Source organism: Motacilla alba, chromosome 4A (assembly GCF_015832195.1).
Source record: "Motacilla alba alba isolate MOTALB_02 chromosome 4A, Motacilla_alba_V1.0_pri, whole genome shotgun sequence".
NCBI classification, from domain to species: domain Eukaryota; kingdom Metazoa; phylum Chordata; class Aves; order Passeriformes; family Motacillidae; genus Motacilla; species Motacilla alba.
In genome coordinates this window covers 1,182,326-1,193,755 of record NC_052045.1, presented here as the reverse complement: position 1 = coordinate 1,193,755, position 11,430 = coordinate 1,182,326, and positions in this window count along the sequence as shown.

Below are 11,430 nucleotides of genomic sequence, written 5' to 3'. Positions count from 1 at the left end.
TGTCACGATTCTAGAAAAGAAATATGCAAAAACAGCCACTGGGCTTTTCCTGTGGTCGTGTTTCCAGAGAGTTCCTCTCCTGTTGGTATTTACTGTTGTTCCTCAGACTTTTGCAGGAGGTGGAATGGAAACAATAGCAGCTCATTTGATCAAATATGACTAAGCAGTAATCAGTCATTTACCAACCTAAAGAGTAGAAAGAGAAAATTAATGAATAGCCATGTGCTAATAAGCTGAGGTTAATTTGAATTGCCAAATGCCACAGATGAATTGATTTTGTACTTTCTGCATTTTTTCTGTACTCTATGCTTTCCCTCTTTGAATTCCCTTGTGGCTTCAGAAGAAAAAGATGTTTTCTAGCTCCTGTCAGATGAGGTTGGATAGTGCTAACACGTACCACAGCACAACTGTGTCGCACTGGATGGGTGTTGAGCGGTGTCTCTGAACCAACTCTTGGGGAAATTGTTCTTTATTTCTCAGGGATAAGAGGGGATGGTCAGAAAAACAAAAACCACTTTACATTTCCGCAGTGAACCTGAAGGACACAGAGGCCTTGTGCCTTTTGGAATTTACATTTTGAGTAATTCTGTTAAATCACCCGAGCAAGCGATGCCCGAGTAGGAGGCCTGGGAAAAAGCTGCAGCAGTGCTATCAGTGCGCTCCAGCTCCACCTAATCCTTCTCATCCTTTCTCACATGAACAGTCTCACTGCCTTCAGCTGGGCTTCCCCCAGGCTGCAGGTCAGGGGTGGCACCTGAGCGTGGCTACCAAAGCCCAGCCTCTGGCTCCTTCACGTGCCCCCCAGCCCAGCCCCTCTCCTCCCTGCTCCCCTCTCCCCACAAGAGCTGTAGCCCGGAGTAAGGAGGGATGAGGAAAGAGCCTCGTGTGGTTTGGAGTCCAAAGGTGCAGCAGCAATGCCTGATGGAGATGATCAGCACTTATCTCTCCCTGCCAAACCCCCTCAGCTGCTGAGCAGTGGAGCCCCTCAGCTGAAGGCATCATTATGACCTGCTGTCCACTGGAGATCAAACCAGAGCATGCATCCAGCTTCCCTGTGTACTTCCTTAGCCTGTGAGAGGCAGCTAAAATCATCCCTCTGCAGCGTGTCTCTGTCAATAAACTGCCTGCGTTTTGCATTAACAAAAACAATCCTTTGACAGTTAGGGAAGGTGATTATTACCTGGAGCCTCTTCACTCCCTACCCTGCTCCTCCAAGCTCAGCTGCACACGTTAATTTAGAAGAGGAAAACATAACAGGAGTAGGAAGAAAGAAAGCCTCATGTCACAAGAAGCTCAATTTGAGAAGTTTAACTTCCTACAGAGTTACAGCACAAAGCTGTCTACGTGCTTGCCTACACCATTAAACTTGGAATGTTTCTGAGGTGCTGGTTTTACACTGTGTGGTCAGTCCAGCCAGGTCCTGCTAGACTGTAGCTGGGCCCAGTGGAACTTTTGGAGATGATTTTTAGGATTTAGAAAACAGTAGCTGTGCTTGCTCCTTTCTGCATGGGGTGTTACAGCACTGGGGCTCAGCCTTGTCTTTGGAAAGCGCCTCTTCAGCAGGGGTGTTTGGGTCTCTGAGCTGATCCTTCTTTATTGTAGATTTGAGAAGATGTTTCATGCCTGGTGTTATCCATACACAGCAGCCTGGCTGCCCCTGGGCACCAGCCCCTCCTGATGTTTCCAGAGGATACACGGGTGAGGTTCCGACCCAAGTGCATCTCCTGGAGGCAAAAGGGCAGCTGCAGCCTCAGGTCCCACTGAAAACCCCTCAGCAGGGCCAGGAGCAAGCCCCAAGGGTCTCATTTAAAAATGGAGGGTGCTGTAAAGGGGCAACTGTGAGTCAAGCAGAGCACAGAAAGCAAAACACAAAGAAGTTATTATGACAAGAGCTATTTTCTCTTCTGGGAATGGTGAGGAAAGGACACGTCTAAACTCTGACATCAGAGAGCTCCTTGATCCTTCCATCACACGTCAGAAAGCTCCTTGATCAGCCCTGTGATTGGTACCTCAGCGTGCAGTTGTCATTTGGGGGAATGTTCCTTGTTAGTTTTCAGTTCCCCATGCGGAGGAATCGGGAAGCAGACGTGTCCTGCAGAGGTGTCTTGGGGCGAGGGGTGTCATTGCTCCCTTGGGGTGGCTTTGCTGCAGCTCTGTCCCAGAGCTGCCTTCCCACAGCCCTGCCAGGCTCCTGCCCTGGCCCAGCTGTGTGTGCTGGCAGCAGCTCAGCAGAGCACGAGGTGCAGCTTGGCCTTGTACCTCCCCCTGTAAGGCTGTAATTTTTTTGTTGTTGTTGTCCTTTTGTACCTGATGTGTTTGGGAAAAACCCTGCTATCTTGGCGAGTATCTGGACATCTTTGCTGTTAAGAGAGCAGTGATTAATGTGCTTTTTTGTTCTCTCTGATTAAATTAAAACACGCATTCTAACGTGTCTTGGAGGCATTTATAATTGTCCTTGTGTAGCCCAGCTTATCAGGACGCAGGAGCAGGTGTTGTCAGCAGAGCCAGCCAGGATTTTTATTGCTGCATGCCAGCCCCTGTGCTGAGGGCCAAGGCCCAGATGCCACAGCCCTGTTCTGATGGGGGTTTCCATGAGCATTCCCCATGCCTGAGCCCGGGAGGGAGGCTGGGGACACGGGGACAGGCCCAGCCCTGTCTGCCACCCCGCAGAGGCCTGTCCAGGTCACCCAGCCCAGCGGCACCGCAGGCTGGGCACGGTGGCTCTGCAGATTTCCCCACCTCTGTGAGCACTGGAAGCAAACCTCCCTGCCTTAATCCCAAATGGATTGCTGCTAGCTCGTCCCAAAGCGTGCTCCTGGGGCAGAAGCAGCAGCTTTGATGCAGGAAGGAAACATTTTCTGTTTCCTTCCTGCATCATTTTCTGTTTCCTTCCTTTCTGTTTTCTTCTGGGGCCCTCTGGTCCTCAGGTGCTGATGGGACCCTGGGCAGAGCGTCCCCTGCACCCCCAGCCCTGCCCCTCCTGCCCCAGAGTGCAGAGGGGAGGATTTGGGCAGGTTGTGAGTGCTGAGATGTCACCCCAGCCTGCCAGGCCCTGCCCTGGTACCCTGGTGCCCATCCATTCTCACAGCAGCACCTGGTGGGCTGGCTGATGGCCACTCTTCAGCCAGGGTGGGAGCAGCTTTGCATCAGCTCATCAGCTCTTTAATCAGCTCATTCCATCCCTTTCTCTGGTGAATTTTATCCTATTGATTTATTTTAATTAATTCTATTCTATATATATATTCTATATATTATATTATATTATATTATATTATATTATATTATATTATATTATATTATATTATATTATATTATATTATGTTATGTTATGTTATGTTATATTATATTATATTTATTATATTATTTCTATTATATTATTTTTATTTGATTTTTAATTTATTTTATTGTATTTGTTTTATTATATTATTTAATTACTTCATTTAATTATTTTTCATTTAATCTTCTTATTTAATCTTCTTCATTTTCAGCCCCTTTTGAAGGGTCTGACACCATAAGCTGATACCTATAGGAAAAGGTATCACTCAAAAAACCCACAGTTTAAGGACTTGGAGGTTAGCTTTCTTGTTGTGGAACGATGATAGAATAACTTTCATTTGAACTTGTTGAAATAAGTTTCTGTTGCACTTTTGCCACCTTTGTGTGGGGAATAAGGACTGAACTGATGGTGGCATGAGTGGAACATGAAGGGTCAGGTTTTCTGTTTCTGCCATTTTAGCATTATTTTCCTTTGAAGAAGGTTTGTAAACCCATGAAGGTGTTGGCACGTACTGGTTGAAACTCTGAAGAATTAATGTCAAAAAGTTCAAAAGGCAGGACAGTGTTTTCCATGATGCATCCACACCTGGATGTGCAATGCAAACTCATGATATTGTTCTGCTGCAACTCCTTGGCACATTTTTCCTGCATAGGGAAAAGAACTTGCAGTCCCTAAACATGATGCTTAACCTGGGGGCAGTTTGGCACCTCTCTGTTTGCATCTCTTAAGTTTCCTTGGCCCATCAGCCCTGGAGTCACATTAATTCATCAGTTTTGGAGATGTAAATCTATTTGCAGTTCTGGCCTCAGAAGGGCCTGGGCAGAGCTCTGGCAGGGCCTTCATCAAAAAGCATCGCATTAGAGATGTCTGTGATCACAGCAGTGGCCACTCAGGGTTACCCCTGCTTTGGAAGCAGATGTGCAACAGAAAACTGAGGTTTTTATCCAAGGTTTTCAGGGCAGCGAGTTACCATGGCAGTTGCAGTAAGATAAAACACTGTAAGATCTTTGAGAAGGAGTCTGTTATAATTCTGTAATTCTATAGGGCGTATTGTCCAAGAATTCAAAGCACCCCATTAAGCTTCACTGCTCTATTGTCAGGTGGGTAAATATGATTAGCTCCATTATTAGACTGGCAAAATGAGACGCAGAAGTGAGCTGATTCCCCCACTGTGGCACATGTGCCACTGGTGTCAGCTCCTCTGTGGTGTCAGCCTGCCACAGCCCAGCCAGGCAGCTGGGGGATGTCTGATGGCCCCTTTGAGCAGTTCTGCAGGCTCAGGTGCAGCTGTGTTTTCCCAGCGGTGTCTATTCCTGGTCTCTCAGAGATTCACCCCTGTAGTGAGTATTTTACATATTTCACTTGGTGTATCTAAAAGTGGAGTTCATTAGGCAGTCCTCAAAAAAAAGCCCCAGCGCCGAGTTGGTGCCTTCATTAGCGTCGGTGTGCTGTCAGCGCTTCCATCAGCCCTCACCCCGCTGCATCCTGCTCTGCTGCACTCCCACGCAGTGCAGCAGGGCCCGAGAGCAAAGCTGCCCTGCCCACGTGTGCTGCACTCCCCAGCCCTGACCCACAGTGTCCCTGTCCCCTCCTTTGAGGGCTGCTTTGATCCCTCCTGGGAGCTCTGCACAGACAGGTACCTCCCCAGCGCAGCACTCTTATTAAAAATTACCCCCATAGGCTGATTGCTGTTATTATTCTTTTTTATCCTGCCATTGTCTCCCTTAGGCCAGTCAAACAGTGAAAAGACAAACTTTAATCAGTGATTGCTTTTACACTTGCTTGTATTTCAGGCGTGCTGGGAGGTGCGAGGCTCCAGCCTGCACTCCCTGAGCGCTGCTTCCTTACATTCCCAAGATTCTTTTTGTAGTTGATTTTCTACCTTTAAAGGTGATCTGTGCTCTAAAGGAGACAACAACTCTTTCTGAATCCTGTCTTCCACACTAGGTTGTTCCACCCTTGTTAAAGCACGGGATTACCCAGGGCTGGAGACGATCTGAGCTTTCCCAGCAGTGTTTGGGATGGGGGCAGGCAGCACAGCCATGCCTAGCTGGAAACCCTGCCTTAAAGAAATTCAGCTTTCTCTGGGAAGGGAACTGCAGCCTTACCCCGGAGCTCAGTCCAGCTCTAAGACCTTGTCTGGTCTGTGGAGATCAGTGTGCTGGGGGGCCAGCAGGGATCCCTCCAAGGCAGCCTCCGTGCCCCCCTGGCAGTGCCAGCCCACCTCCCGCTTGTTCCCTCCACCTGCAGCCCAGCTCCAGCTCCAAACCAGCACCCAGCCCCTGGTGAAGGGCCAGTGCCACCTGCCAGTGCAGCCACACAGCACAGAGGGCCAGCTCAGCCCCACAGTCATCCCCTGGGAGCACGAGCAGGGGTGGAACCCCTCTGTGGCTGTGCGTGTGTCTCCACGCCTGCCAGGCTGCAGGGCACTCCTTGCTTTGTGTTCTGTCTCAGAAAATCGTGCGCAAGGACTGCAAACAACGGGCCAAACAATCTTTAATCTGTTCAGTTAAAAATCCCCAGTGCTGTTGCTGACTTCCTCCTACAGCATCCAGACTGCCCGAGGTCTCGTTGTTTCCTCGGTGCCCGGTGGCAAGAAGGGTGAAAACCCTGAGCCCTCGCAGCCCTGCTGCCAGCTCTGCAGTGCTGACATCAGCCAGGGACGCTCTCTCAAGTCCTGGCACCCAGCAGAACAGCCCCTGCTCCTTGGTCCCTCCTGCTGTGGCATCCAGCTGACAGAGGTGTCCTGTCTTGTGCAGTTTGGGCCCCTTTAACTGGTATTTCTTATCTTCATTGTCTTGGGATCTCCTCAAGGCTGACATTTTGGTCATGTTTTTAGTGCCTGCCGAAAGGTTCTTGTTCAAACCTTCCTAATGTTTTCCTTCTCAGGTTTCTTTCCAAGGGCTCCTGTGGGAGCCCTGCTCCTCTCTGTGCTTCATTTCATAATCCTCCAGCCTGGTCTCCAACACAACGTGGCAGATCTTGCTGATTCACCAATTAAATCGAGTGGAATAATTTGGATTATTTTTTAAATAATTTTTAACACAGTTTCAATCAGCCCAATTGATTGTTCTCTCATGTAGCCCCATTAGGCGTTTTCTGAGAGGGAAGAAAAAAAAATCCTGGCTTTTATTATTTTTTTCTGACTTTTGGCTTTTATGGCAGCACAGCATTTGACTCTTTGCTCCTTGTCTTGCTCTGAAACAGTTTATCAAATCTCCTTCAACAATTACTGTCTGCTCCCCTATTATTCACTTTCACTTGCTTGATTCTTTCCTATCAATCAGCTTTCTTCTCCCTTTCCAGCCTGCATTCTGTCAGCAGAAAAGTCTCCTGCTTGAGCTGCAGTGCAGGGTAAGTGCAGACTTAACCTTGCCCGAGTTCCCAGCTCCCCACAGCCGGTGCCAAGGCAGCCTCTCCTTTCCTGCCTGCCTCAGCCCGAGCTGCTCCAGCTCTCCATCATCTGCTCATCCTTTCCCTCCGTTTGCAGCTGGGGAGTTTCTGAGTCAACAAAGGTTTCCTGCAGTTTTTGCTCACCATCCCTGCAAAGCTGCAACTTTCCCTGGCGCTGAGGTGGGTGCTGTGAGTTTTTAGGGCTAAAACAAAACCTGCTGCAGGGCTAGAGCCTCTCCCTGATTTCTGTGTGCCCCGAATGAGCCTCTGTCTGAGAGCTCACCCCACTGTGAGGTCTCCTCTGTAACTGGGTTGAGGTAGGACTGTGGTGGGGTGGTTTTCTTCCTGAAAATAAAAGCTGCCCATTCATTCTGACCGCAGGATCCTGCTCCGTGTTCTGCTGTTTTCTCCTCTTCTTCACTTCCCAGCCCCTCTGCATCCTCCCTCCCCCAGATTTCACCATCCCTAGTGCCAGTGTTGCTGGGTGCTTTCACCTTCGTGTGTTTACATCACAAAGACTCTCAGAGGAAAAGGTTTTCCTAAGTAGGAAGCAGAGCTCTGGTTTTATCATGGCCATTAATAAAGCAATTAATTTGGTCTGTGCGCTATGAAATTCGAAGACCTTTGGTAGGTCATGCTTAGAAGTACATGTCTTTTGTATTAGTGAAGTGATAAAATTCAAATGGAAATGAGAAATGTTTTCTGCTCTTTACATGGAATGTGGAAAAAATATGCTAGAATTGTACTGGTTCATTAAAGGGAATATGTCAGAGGGACTGTTCTTACTCTGTGCTTTTGAATGTCAGAAAAACATGCAATATCACATTGTTCCAGTGAAAAAAGCAGGTCTAAGGTATAAAAATACTGTTTAGTTATGAAAAGTGTAGAATTTTGTCCAAGCCCAAGCCTCAGTCATGGAAGTGTCCTCCCCAGGGGCAGCAGGCTGGCCGTGGCAGTAAATGCAGTAAATGCAGTAAATGCAGTAAATGCAGTGCAGGGATGGACTCTTGCACTCTCCAGGCTCTGCTGTCTGGCCTTGCTGCTCGAGTGCAGGGCCTGGGAGGAGAGTGATGGTGTCTGGGCTTCCTATCAATTAGGATCAAAGCCACCTAGCTGGCTGAGATGTGCTTCCTCTGAATCCTCATTTTGGGTTTCTGTCATGCTTCTTTAATCTCCTACAAAGTTACATTTCCATGAAAAAAAAATTTCCATTTTTCCTGCTTATTTTCGTTAAGTGGAAAGTCTCCTTAATGATGTTTTTTTGGATTCAGAAGCTCCTCATCTAGGTCAGCATTTTCAGAATGCCACTTTCCCAGTTGTTACATCGCTACGCCTCAAATCCTTAATTCTAAACAATGAAAGTCTTGGAACAGTTCTTGCTTTCCTTTCATTTCCTTCTTTCTGAGAGCTGAATTTTTCCTCTCATCACGGTCTCCATCCCAGCTTCAACTCATTTATCAATTTATAAGTCTCGCTTCTTCCAGAATAGTTTTTCAGATACGTATTTTTAGATGAGAGCTGCTCCATCTTTCCAAAATGATCACTTCAAGCTCAGCCACTGGAGCTGAGACATACAATATTTAAATTATTATTTATAGTACAGGAACATGTGGAGACTTTCATTAAAGATAAGGCATTAGCCTTGTGCCTCGATGAGTGAAGGCACAGTGAGTGATGGTCCCTACTCCGAGCAGTTTGCACTCTTCAGCCCGGGTGGACTTGCTGGCAGAATTTAGGGAGAAATTTAACCCAAACACGTGTTGGCATCACTCAGGGCTGAATGCAGCCCCCAGCTTTGTCAGAGTGGCCCAGCCCTGCCTGCCCCAGCTCAGGGTGCTGCTGTTTGTGTCTCAGTGACAGGAAAGAGAGACAGCAGGGTGGGGTGAGCGTGGGGAGCACCTGAGAGCTGACAGGTGAGTGTGGGGGGCACCTGAGAGCTGACAGCAGGGTGGGGTGAGTGTGGGGAACACCTGAGAGCTGACAGCAGGATGGGGTGAGTGTGGGGAACACCTGAGAGCTGACAGCAGGATGGGGAGAGTGTGGGGAGCACCTGAGAGCTGACAGTGGGATGGGGTGAGTGTGGGGAGCACCTGAGAGCTGACAGTGGGATGGGGTGAGTGTGGGGAGCACCTGAGAGCTGACAGTGGGATGGGGAGAGTGTGGGGAGCACCTGAGAGCTGACAGCAGGGTGGGGTGAGTGCCATGAACAGGGACCTGAGAGCCCCTGTGAGATCAGAACCACCCATGGGAGATGCCAGGGGAGCACAGCTGGGCACATCTGCAGGCAGTGCAGCAGAGTGACCCTCTGAGCTCCGGGGCACGATGGGCAAACAGCCCCTGGAGATAACAGGACAGTGTACAAACACAGCCAGACAGCTCCAGATTCCAGCACTTTCCCAGTCACTGTTAGAGGTCCCTTTTCTCCAGCACGTCCCTAATTCTTTTGATTCCTCAGCTAGTACCAGCTCATGATCTGTCAGGCTCCAGCAGAGCCTGGTGCATTTCTGTCCTGAAAGAAACCTTTCTACTTGGATTACCATTTATAGCTCCAGTTTTTTCACTAAGTGGTGTAAATTAGTTCTGTGTGACTTGATGGATTCTCTCCCTCCCCCTTGACAACAGTGATAAAAGATCTGACCCCTTTCTGGATGTCTGTAAAACCAAACATACAAAATCTAATTTGTTTAGGGCTGAGCTTTTAATTGCTTCACCATCACCACGTGAAACCAAATGCTTCAGCAATCTTGGGGATTGATGGACTGATTTATAACAAGGGACTTGACCCAAGAGGGGTTATCAGCCTTGGATGTAGTAAAATAAATCTTGTGGGGTTTGTCAGCATGCTGGTACGGGCTTGCGTGGGGCAGGGATTTGGTGTGCAGCTCCTGAGCCCTGCTGTGGCTGCTGGTGGAATGTCCCAGTGCAGTGGTCTCCAAGCTGCCCTCCTTATCAGGGCTGCCCCCTGCTCCAGAGGAACAGAGCTGAGCAGCCAGGCCAGGCTCTGCTCTGCTCCCAGGCTGTGCTCACCGACCCAGCAGGAGCATGAAACCCTGCAGGATTCAGGGGCTTTGGGGGTTTGATTGCTAAGAATTAGGATTGCAAAACAAACCCAGTGCTTGTATGCAGAGCGTTCCTGGTCTTAAACTACCTTGGATTAATTTGGGGCTTTTTGCCCTGGCCCACAGATCACAAAGCCTTCTTTAGCCTTTCAGGGGTAGCACTGGTTTAGCCTTCTGCATGTGCTGATTAGAATCAAGTCAGACTAATTCTTTTTTCCCCAGAGAAATCCCCTGTGTTTTACTCATAAATAAAAAAGGAAAGGAAGAAACATTCTTGATGGTATTTTTGCGATTTGACTTTGCCTTTAGAGTAGAGCTGCACACACACAGCACTTGTCGTCCCTAAAACTTACATTTTGAAAGTTCTTTGAAGATCTAAATTACAGATCTTTCATATGAAAACTTAATGAAGGACTCTAAACAAAATAAAATAGAAATGATGACATGAAAGAGCCTTCTTATGGCTTCAATAACAAGATAAACAGTTTAATATTCCACATACTGCATTAAAAACAACAGCTAAATCCCCCAGCTCAGCCGTGCTGGTTCCCACCTTACCCCAGCACAGCTTGGTGGCTCTCCTTCACTTGCCACCTCCCTCTGGCCCCCAGAAATGCTGAAGGCAGCCAGCACCTGATCAGTTTTAGCAAACACCACAAGTACTTTTAACAAACACAGAATGAAGTGCCATTACCAGCACCACTTCAGTACCCCCAAGTGATAGACACATTCTGTATTGACAGGCTCCCATTTTAATGAGCTATTGCTGTTTCAGACCATATTGATTGGCCTTTTTCCCCCCTCTTCCTCCAATTCAGCAAGAGGAAACAAGAACCAGCATTTCATTAAAAGGAGACTTTGTCCAGTGTTTCATATTTCATGAACACTTGTGAGTGAACGCATCCCGTAAAACAAGCAATTAATTCAGCCATGCTAAGACCCAGACTGAAAACTACACCACTACATTAACAGAAGCCCAGGGAGGCACAAGGTTCAGCATTTCCTCCTGCAGAAAAAGTTCCCAGACATGATTTTCATCCACATCCCTTGATTCACTTCACTTTCTACCTCTCGGCTTTCCTGACAGCTTCTGCTGTGTTTGTTGTGCTGTGTGACTATTCTACCATGCTGTTTGCAGCTCAGGGTGCTTCAGATGCAATCCCCGTTTCTCTGAGTGATTTTCCTTATTGTTGCTTTTGACAACATCACAGATTCAAGTTAAGAGTGGCCAAAAGAGCAGGGGAAGGAGTAACCTGCAATAATGATTTGCAAATTGTGTTAATTTCATAGTGGGATTCTGCTTTTTGATAGGATTTAATGCGTAATGAGCTCCTGAGACGTTATTTTTGCTTCAAAGCTTTGCTGAGTACTAGATCCTATTAAATTCTTGCAGTGAGCACACCAAAAAATACTTTGAGCTAATTTTAATAATTTTTAATTGAAGGAATATTTTTATTCAAATTTGAATATTCAAGCTGTTCAAAAGTTAACACATTCTCAAAGTACTCATCAGTCTTTTCTTCCCATAAAATCTTTTTTTAGGCAGCCTGTGGCTTTTGGGGAGGGGAGCAGGTTTTTTTTTTTTTTTGTCTCAGGTTTGTTTTTCAGACCCAATTGAAACAAATTTAGGCATATTTTGCTATTTATTTCTTTTTAAGTGCCTGCATGCTGCAGTCTAATCTCCATTCTTTTTATTGCTGT